The sequence below is a fragment of the Belonocnema kinseyi genome, chromosome 5 (assembly GCF_010883055.1).
Source record: "Belonocnema kinseyi isolate 2016_QV_RU_SX_M_011 chromosome 5, B_treatae_v1, whole genome shotgun sequence".
NCBI lineage: Eukaryota > Metazoa > Arthropoda > Insecta > Hymenoptera > Cynipidae > Belonocnema > Belonocnema kinseyi.
Genome location: NC_046661.1, coordinates 85135428 through 85145373, shown reverse-complemented (window position 1 = coordinate 85145373; position 9946 = coordinate 85135428).

Below are 9946 nucleotides of genomic sequence, written 5' to 3'. Positions count from 1 at the left end.
TGGACTGTGACTGCACCATATATCTAGTCGGGAGTGGTGCTGACTGAAAACAGATGATTTGGAGCAATTCGCGCGCCATCTGTTGGTCATTCTAAGGACTTACTGAACTACCCTCGTATCTAAAAAAAACTTCCAATACATATGTATTAAACCTAATACAGAAATTCACTCCTGCGGCACGTGAAAGAAAACGAATGTTTTCATAACTTTGCTTATAAATTGCCAGAAGACAAATATAAAAATTTTCTATCACTACGCTATAATTGTATCCGATGAGAATTTTTGATAGTTATTGAAATTATAGTTAATAGATAAATTTAATGTTAAATCTAAAACCTGGAGGAATAGCCTTAACCGTATTTTTGAATATACAGTTATTGCATAACAAATATTATTCCTAACTAATTGTTATAAATAAATGTACTTATTTAACATTTTTCAACGCAAAGCATTTTACTTTTCTGTAGGTTTTTTTTTTTTCATCTCAATAGTAATAATAATATTATTCCACAAAAAATCTCTTTCGACAAAATATATATTTTAATAATTATTATCTTTGTATTAATTATCATTGAAAACACAATTTTTACTTTCTTAAGACACATAGAAGTACAAGAGTTTGCAGGGAAAGATGTATGGATTTAAAAGATGCTCAAGTTGTATGCAAGGATAGGAACGTTCGGAAGAAATTATTTTATAAGAAATGCGTGACATGGAGTATAGTCATGTGATCTATCACGTATGATGAATTTTGTGAATCTCTCTGCCTGGGGTGATTGCTAGAGATATTGATCAGTGACCTTTGTCGCAGCGCAGCTTTCCGCTCATGACTTCGACGGCTATGTTGGCTGTAGCATCGCTACTGCCAGGAGTTTCCATATCATAGAAGCAGGAAACGAAGAGGAAAGAGGCTAAAAGGAACACCAAAAACCGACATACCATCGATAAGTTCCTTAACTGGTCGCTTTACGAGGAAAGAAAGAAGTTATAAGTACCCAGGTTAAAAAGTTATATATAATTTATGTATAGTGGATAAGACAATTATATGTTTGATTTGTTTTATGAACTTTACCATGTAAAACAAATGAAAAATATCAGTGTTTTGTCCAATATATATAAATTATATATAATTTTTTACCTGGGTAGTAGAACATCAGCTACGTCTCCGGATGATATTTCGATTGGGAGCTATCAACCGACCACTCTCACAGGAATGCCATGCCAGTTATTAACTTTGAAATTTATAATGACAAGTATTTGATGCTCTACTAATTTGACCACTGCTTCTATTGAAGGAATGGCCTTTTTCTTATTTTTTGAGCGAATTTTCGGAAAATAAAAATAGTCAGCGAAGACGATCTTGAAAAACGAAGGCGTCAAATTATAGACGAAATCCTCTTCTCTAGAAGAATCATCAACCGAATAAAATCGGAGGTTGACACTGCATTCCACTAGCAACTCCAGGTTGCGCAGATCAAAAAGTGCTTAACTGAAAGCCGAAAATAAATGGAGACGTTTTTAGATGTCACTTTTATGCAAAGGCTCTGGAAGAGAACCCGTGAGGGTAGACAACACCAACTCTTCGTGAGTGTCTATTCCGAGTTGATGCATAGAGTGACCGAACAACATCTGGCAATAATTAGCAACATCGTACCCCGCAGTTGCGATGGAAGAGAAGGATAATTAGATAGAAGAGTACGTGTGGAAGATAACAAATAGGTTGAGGAAGCGTAAAGTGGGGATAAGAGAGAATATAGGGAGTGAGGAGTAGAGTGCGTTTTTGAAAGAATCGTTACAGGGTTCAGATTCACGGAAGAGAGATTATGGGAGTAGATAAAAGACAGACGGCAGAGAAGGATAAGTTAAATGACGAGGAGATAGAGAATCAGATAAGGAAGTTAAGATGGTCAAAGTCAGCACTGCTGGACGGTATTGAGAACAATACTTAGCTGTATATATTTCACTTTCCTTTCCCTTCTCACTCGCTTCTTCCTTCTTTCTGTCACTTTATAAGCGGCTCATCGCGCTTTATCAGCGCTCATCTATAAAGAGAAAACGATATAAATTTCAGTAAAAAATTCAATAGATATCCGGGATAAACGAGAAACTTTTTAAATTTTCTACTCCGTCTAAATTATTAAAATCTTCTTTTGAAGGTTGAGAAATATGAAATTTAGGAGAAAGCCAGCAGTAAGTCTTCAAACCTTTCAAATGTTACTGATCCAGGAATATGAAGAAAGAAAAAACAAAAAATTAAAAGCGTTTAAGGTGTAAGTGCTGAGGGTAATCTCGGTATGCAAACAACTCATGATAGGCCAGGTGACAATAAAAGATAACAAAACGTTGGTACCCTTACCGAATTTCATTTTTTTCATAGCGAGATTAACTCCGGAATTTTCACCGGTCAGGCTTCTTACCTTTTTACCTTTGATAGTAAACCATTACAATGCCATGTTGCTCTGATGTATAATAATTTTGTTATTATTAAGTATACTGGTTACCGCCACATGTATTTTTTTCACCTCGATGAAGACTGCGTCTGGTTGTCTTAAAAGATTAGCGTTCTGGAACAGGGAATGGACTAGTTGTCCCGAAATTTCGAAACGATTATAACCAAATTTATTAAAAATATATGACTAATTATCCCGAATTTCGGAAGGACGGGAAACTTTGTGTTCTGAAAGTGTCCATAATTCCAAAAATAGAATTCAACCCTTTCAATAAATCATTTATTACTGTTAGGTGTCCAAATTATGACTTGTCAGAGTATCAAGTAATGAGGCCCGCATAAAATATAAAACACAGGCTTCAAAGCTGAATATAAGGTACGTTGTAGTAAAGTAATATGGAACATTTAGATCAATATCTTATCTGGCCTATACGTATGGCAATACTTTAACTTAATTTTAGTAAATCAGTTAATTATTAAGTTTTCTAAAGTGTTCCAACACCAAGTTATCCTACCTGGTTGGCTAATGAGGTTCGCGCTTCTTTTTATTTATTATTAAAAATTAAAAATAATTATCTAACAAAAAAGTCCATAGTTTTTTTAAAATTACGTACCTATATTTACGTGAACATGTGTTTAAAAATGTGGACGTTACATCTCGTATATAATTAAAATAAGCTATTTAGATCCATTTCATTATAATGACATATTCGAATAATTTTTTTTTTGGTTAAAATGGAATTATGTCAGAGATATGTATACGTCTAAAGAATAAAAATGTTTTATTTTTAAATAATATGGTAATCAAGGTACTTTATGAAACTAATTTCGACAATTCGATGGGATTTCAAAAAAGTTTAATGACCATAAGATATGTTGTTTTTTAACCTGAAGAATTTTCGAAACATTCCGATTGGTTTTAAAAGATTTCAAGTTGACATATCTTGTAGGAAAATATTTGAAAGAATTTCTTAAAGACTCCAAAGAATTTTTATTTATTTCAATAATATGAATGAATTTTGGAGGACTGGGCATATTCTAGGGTGTTCAAAAAGAGGCCAGGGAATTTTAAAGATATGTGAATAAATTCAATTAATTTCAAAATATTTAAATAATTTAAACGAGTTTCAAAGAGGAATTAAAAAAAATGTTAGGTTTCAAAAACTTTTAGAGTATTTTAAGATTTCAAGGAATTTTCAATTGATTTTAGTTTAGATTCTGAGTTATTTTTGAAAGCTTTAAAAAGTTCCAATTGATTCTAAAGATTTCAGGGAACTTGGCAGATTTTAGGGAATTTTTAAAAACTTTAAGGAATTTTTTATTTATTTCAATAATTAAATAAATTTCAAAGGATTGGAAATATTATAGGGCATTTTAAGAGATTTCATAGGATTTCCAATTGATCTCAGTAATTTCATTGGATTTCAGATGAGGATAACAAAATTATGAAGTAATTAAAAAATATTGTAACTAAATATATATTTTAGAACAATATTTAAGAGAATTTCAGATGATATCAAGGATTTTTTTTAAATTTTAATAATTCGAAGGAATTTTAAGGAAATGGGCATATTTTAAAGTATTCAAAAAGAAACCAAGGCATTTTGAAGATAGGTTAATAATTTCAAGAAAATTCAAGCCTTCGAAGGGCTTAAAATATTTAAGGAATTTCTTAAGGATTTTTAAGAATTTTGTATTTATTGAAATAATGTGAAGGAGGTTTCTAAGATTAGGAATATTTTAGAGTATTTCAAAGTATTCCAAGTCATTTTCGAAGGCTTAAAGAGGTTGAAAGTCATTTTTAAAGTTTTCATAGCGCTTGAAGTATTTTAGGGCATTTCCTAAGATTCTAATGATATAAAAAACAATAATTTCATGGAATTTCAAAGGATTGGAAATTTCTTGATCGCATTATAAAAGATTTCAAGGAATTTTCAACTAATTTTAGCAATTTATTGCAGAAGATTTTAAATACCTTAGGGTAATTTACAAGTTTTCAAGGTATTTCCAACGAACAAATTTGGAACACAACGAATAAACGAAAACCAAAAAAACCCTATTGTAATGTGAAAAAAAAACAAAAAAAAATAAAATAAAATTTTCAGAAAAAAATAAAAAAGAGGAAAGAAGAATGAGAAGGCAGCCAACCACATCCCCTTCCTTCTCTTTTTTTCTTCTTTCCTTCTTTAGTCTTTTTTATTTTTATGACCATCAAATTAGAATAAAATAAAAATAAAAAACATAAATAAATAAATTTGCATTGCCAACGTTTCGGTACTCGTACTTGTATTGATTTCGTACTCGTACTCGTACTTATCAAGGCAAGAAAATTTTAAGTGGTAGAAATTGACAGCATCCACGAACAGGTGCTCTCTCTTTGATACCCTGAGAATCGAATGAGGGTCAGTAGGCCAATCTGTTGCAAACGCAATACAAATATCTGTCACAATTACATCAGAAATAGAGAAAGTAAAAGAAAAAGAGAATTCATGAAACAGCTACGTTATATGTAATTAATCATATTAGCATAACTTTTGTTCAACCCATCCAAATCGGTTTTTAAATGAATAGATAACTTTTTTTGTTTTTTAATATAAAGCATTTCCATGAATTCCCTCTTTCTCTCATTACTTTCACTATGCAAAATTTGAACATTATCCCAGTCAAACTCATGGTCAACATCAACAAATGCCTTTGTATATCTGGCAAGAACGCTTTTATAACAGCGTCCTAAACAAACATCACTTTTGTGCTCCTCTATCCTAGTATTAAGAAGTCTGCCAGTTTGTCCCACGTAATTCATCCCACAGGTCCTGCAAGTGATCTTATGGACAACACCACCCTTTTCAAAATTATCCAAAGGATCCTTGCAAAAATTTATCACCGAATCCATTTGAAATGGAATGCAAGAAAATTATTAATGTCTTTGTTTTTGATTTGTTGAACTCTAATTGCAATATGTTTCTCAATTAACTCATTTGGATGATGATTCAGAAAAAGGATATTCCTAACAATATTCAAATTTCTTGTGTGAAATGAACAATGGGACATACCTAGAGCTCTGTCAACTAAGTTTTTAATTACTGCAATTTTGTTTTGAAAGAGATGAGCAGAAAGGAAATTTAAAATTCTACCTGAATATGTTCTTTTTTTGTACCAATTGGTAAAAATATTACCATTCCAACCCTCAATTACTTCTATGTCCAAAAAACTGATTTCATAATCCTGTTCTATTTCATGAGTGAATTGAAGTTTTGGATGAAAACTGTTAAAAGTATCATTGACAATCTGTAACTTTTCCAGAGGAACACATAATAAGGTATCGTCAACACCGGAGAAATGACTGCACCTATGGGAGTACCATACTTTTGTCGATAGAAAGATCCATTAAATTTAAAATAAGTTGACTCCATAATAAAACTATCCCTTGAATAAAATCTTTTTGACATAAACGAGTACGGGTTTTTATATTAGTCCATCTATTTGAAATTGCCTTTTTAACTAATTCAAGGGGTATACTCGGAAACATTGCAATAACATCCAAAGAAATCATTACATGGTCATCTGGAACCCTTTTTTGAATGATACTTTTTTTGAAATTCCCAGCTATTTTTGACATTGTATTTAGAAGTTGTGTTAGAGTCTTTGAGAATCAAATTAAAATTTTGTTCTAAAAATTTGGTGGGAGTATTAATAGTTTAAATAACTATTCTTAAGGGATAGCCATTTTTGTGAATATTTCTCAACCCATAACATCTTGCAAGAACTGTGTCTTCAGTGTTAATATCAGTCCATCTTATATCCTTTCCCAGAAGTCCTTTCTTTCTCCAATTGTCAAGCATTTTAAAAGTGTCTCTTTTTAATTTTTTTAACGGATTTTCATGCAATAATTCAAAATTATCATTATCAGAAAGCAAATTTTCCATATCCCTGATATAATTCGATTTTTTCTTGCAAACAGTAATACTGCCTTTATCAGCATTCATGCAAACCACATCAGAGTTTCTTCTCAGAAACTCTTTCGTCATCATGAAACCTTTAGAAATTCTACGATCAATATAACTGATATGCAAACTATATTTCTCAACAAAGCTCTTTGACAAGTGTAAAACCTTGTTTCGGAAATCCTGCTGATCCAAAATAGGAATTTTGTATATATTTGATTCAACATCTTTTACTATTTCTATCATTTGTTTTGCCTTAGGTTTTATCACACGGTTACTAAAACCTTGACCTAATCTGAGAATATCTGTGACTGAATCAGGAATTTGAATATCTGTCAAATTAACAAACCAAGGATCTTTACCTTCTTCTTCAAATATCCTATATAAATTTAAATTTTGTTCTTGAACACTAGTTTGCTGATGAATTAAATTTGAAAGTTTGTTATCATGTTTTACATCGCTGCTTAACAATCTTTGATTGAGGAGAATCTGATGCTTTAAAAGATTAATAATTTCATTTTGTTGCAAACAAACTTCTAATTCACTTCTTATTCTTGAAATTCTTGACTTTAAAAAATTAGCATGATTTGAAACATCTTTGATAAATAAATTTAGTAGTGAAAATTTAAAATTGTTTAAAGTATGTTAAAATTTTCTATTACAAGAATTACTGTGAAAAGAAAAATCTCGAAATTTGTTATCCAAGAAAAAATTTTTTTTAGGTAAAACATCGTTTCTTCTACATTCAATCACAAATCTTTTTTGAAGAATTCTGCCTCTTAATTTCTTATTGATATCACACCATATTTGCACATTCCTGAACATCTCAGGACCATGTTTAACTCTTATCTGATTAAAAAACATAATATCCTAGAAATGACCTCGAGTCCAAGTCAGCTAAATCAAAATTTACGAAATTTACATTAGACCAAAATCCAAATTGAAAACCCCACTTAACGTCCAATAATAAAATTGATGCAAAATCCTGTTAAACAAAACAAAAATCGAACGACCAAATTTCGACCACAACAAATAAACGAAAACCAAAAAAACCCTATTGTAATCTGAAAAAAAATAAAATAAAATTTTCAAAAAAAAAAGGGGATAGAAAAATGAGAAGGCAGCCAACCACATTGGTAAAAATATTACCATTCCAACCCTTAATTACTTCTATGTCCAAAAAACTGATTTTATAATCCTGTTGTATTTCATGAGTGAATTGAAGTTTTTGATGAAAACTGTTAAAAGTATCAACAACAATCTGTAACTTTTCCAGAGGAAAACATAATAAGGTATTGTCGACAAACCGAAAATAAAAAGGCAAAACAAAATCTAATTTCCCAAAAACAAAAACCTCCAAATCTTCCATCACTAGTTCTGCTAAAATCGGAGAAATGACTGAAACTATGGGAGTACCAGACTTCTGTCCAGAGGAAGAGAAACTTTAATTCACTCATGAAATAGAACAGGATTATAAAATCAGTTTTTTGGACATAGAAGTAGTTAAGGGTTGGAATGGTAATATTTTTACCAATTGGTACAGAAACAGTACATATTCAGGTAGAATTTTAAATTTCCTTTCTGTTCATCTCTTTCAAAACAAAATTGCAGTAATTAAAAGCTTAGTTGACAGAGCTCTAGGTATGTCCCATTGTTCATTTCACACAAGAAATTTGAATATTGTTAGGAATATCCTTTTTCTGAATCATCATCCAAATGAGTTAATTGAGAAACATATTGCCATTAGAGTTCAACAAATCAAAAACAAAGACATTAATAATTTTCTTGCAGATAATCAGAAAGAGTTAAGGGAATATAGTTCGTTTATTACTTTTGTTCTTCCATTTTTTGGTCAAATTTCTAAAACTATTGAACTCATGTTAAAAAAATTTTAAATTCATACTATTTTCCGCATTCCATTTAAAAAGGATTCGGTGATAAATTTTTGCAAGGATCCTTTGGATAATTTTGAAAAGGGTGGTGTTGTTCATAAGATCACTTGCAGGACCTGTGGGATGAATTACGTGGGACAAACTGGCAGACTTCTTAATACTAGGATAGAGGAGCACAAAAGTGATGTTCGTTTAGGACGCTGTAATAAAAGTGTTCTTGCCAGACATACAAAGGCATTTGTTGATGTTGACCATGAGTTTGACTGGGATAATGTTCAAATTTTGCATAGTGAAAGTAATGAGAGAAAGAGGGAATTCATGGAAATGCTTTATATTAAAAAACAAAAAAGTTATCTATTAATTTAAAAACCTATTTGGATAACTTGAACAAAAGTTATGCAAATATGATTAATTACATATAACATAGCTGTTTCATGAATTCTGTTTTTCTTTTACTTTTTCTATTTCTGATGTAATTGTGACAGATCTTTATATTGTGTTTACAACAGATTGGCCTACTGACCCTCATTCGATTCTGAGGTATCAAAGAGAGAGCACCTGTTCGTGGGTGCTGTCAATTTCTACCACTTAAAATTTTCTTGCCTTGATATGGGTACCGTACGAGTACCGAAACGTTAGTATTGCAAATTTATTTATTTATATTTTTCATTTTTATTTTACTGTAATTTGATGACCATAAAAATAAAAAAGACGAAAGAAGGAAAAAAGAGAAGGAAGCGGATGTGGTTGGCTGCCTTCTCATTTTTCTCTTCTCTTTTTTATTTTTTTCCAAAAACTATTTTTTTTTGTTTTTTGTTTTTTTTTCAAATTACAATAGGGTTTTTTTGTTTTCGTTTATTCGCTGTGGTCCAAATTTGGTCGTGGGATTCTTATTTTGTTTAACAGGATTTTGCATCAATTTGATTATTGGACGTTAAATGGGATTTTTACTTTGGATTTTGGTCTAATTTAAATTTCGTAAATTTTGTATTTTAGGAGATTCCAAGGCATTTTCGAAAGCCTTAAAAAGTTTCAACTTTCAAGCAATTTTAAAATATTTCAAATAAATATGTAAGGGATTTGAAAAGAGTATAAGGAATTTCCAAGAGATTTCAATAACCCGTGTAGAAATTCAAATGGGGAACTAGTCTGGTTCCCGACCCTTCGACGCCACTTAAAGTCGGGGGCTAGTCGGGTCATTTGACTAGCCCTCGACCAGTGGTGTCACGGAAGATTAGTTGGGGGCTAGTAAGGTGATCCGACTTATCCTAGTTGGGGCCTGATTGGGTACTAGTAGGGGTCACATGATAATACATCCGTGTTTGAATATTAAAGAAACTCGCCAAAATCTGTGCAACTTTTCCTAAAAGTTTGTCAAAAGATATATTATTTACGGAAACCTCGATAAACTTTTTTGAAATATTTTAAAGTGCTCAAATTTACCTAAGATTTAATGAGGAACATATCCTAGGCTTAATAATGCATAAATTTGTGTTACTAAGTCTCTGCTCCAGGTAATTATGCTTCCTTCAGTGTCTCCAGAACGTGGGATTTTTCGGCCCCCATCATTCTCCCATCTGGGAGCGACGTATTCAAACGTAGCGTGTCGGTGAGTCGGCTCTGCCTCATGTTGCGTAGGCCAGCCTCCTGTAGAGCCGAAA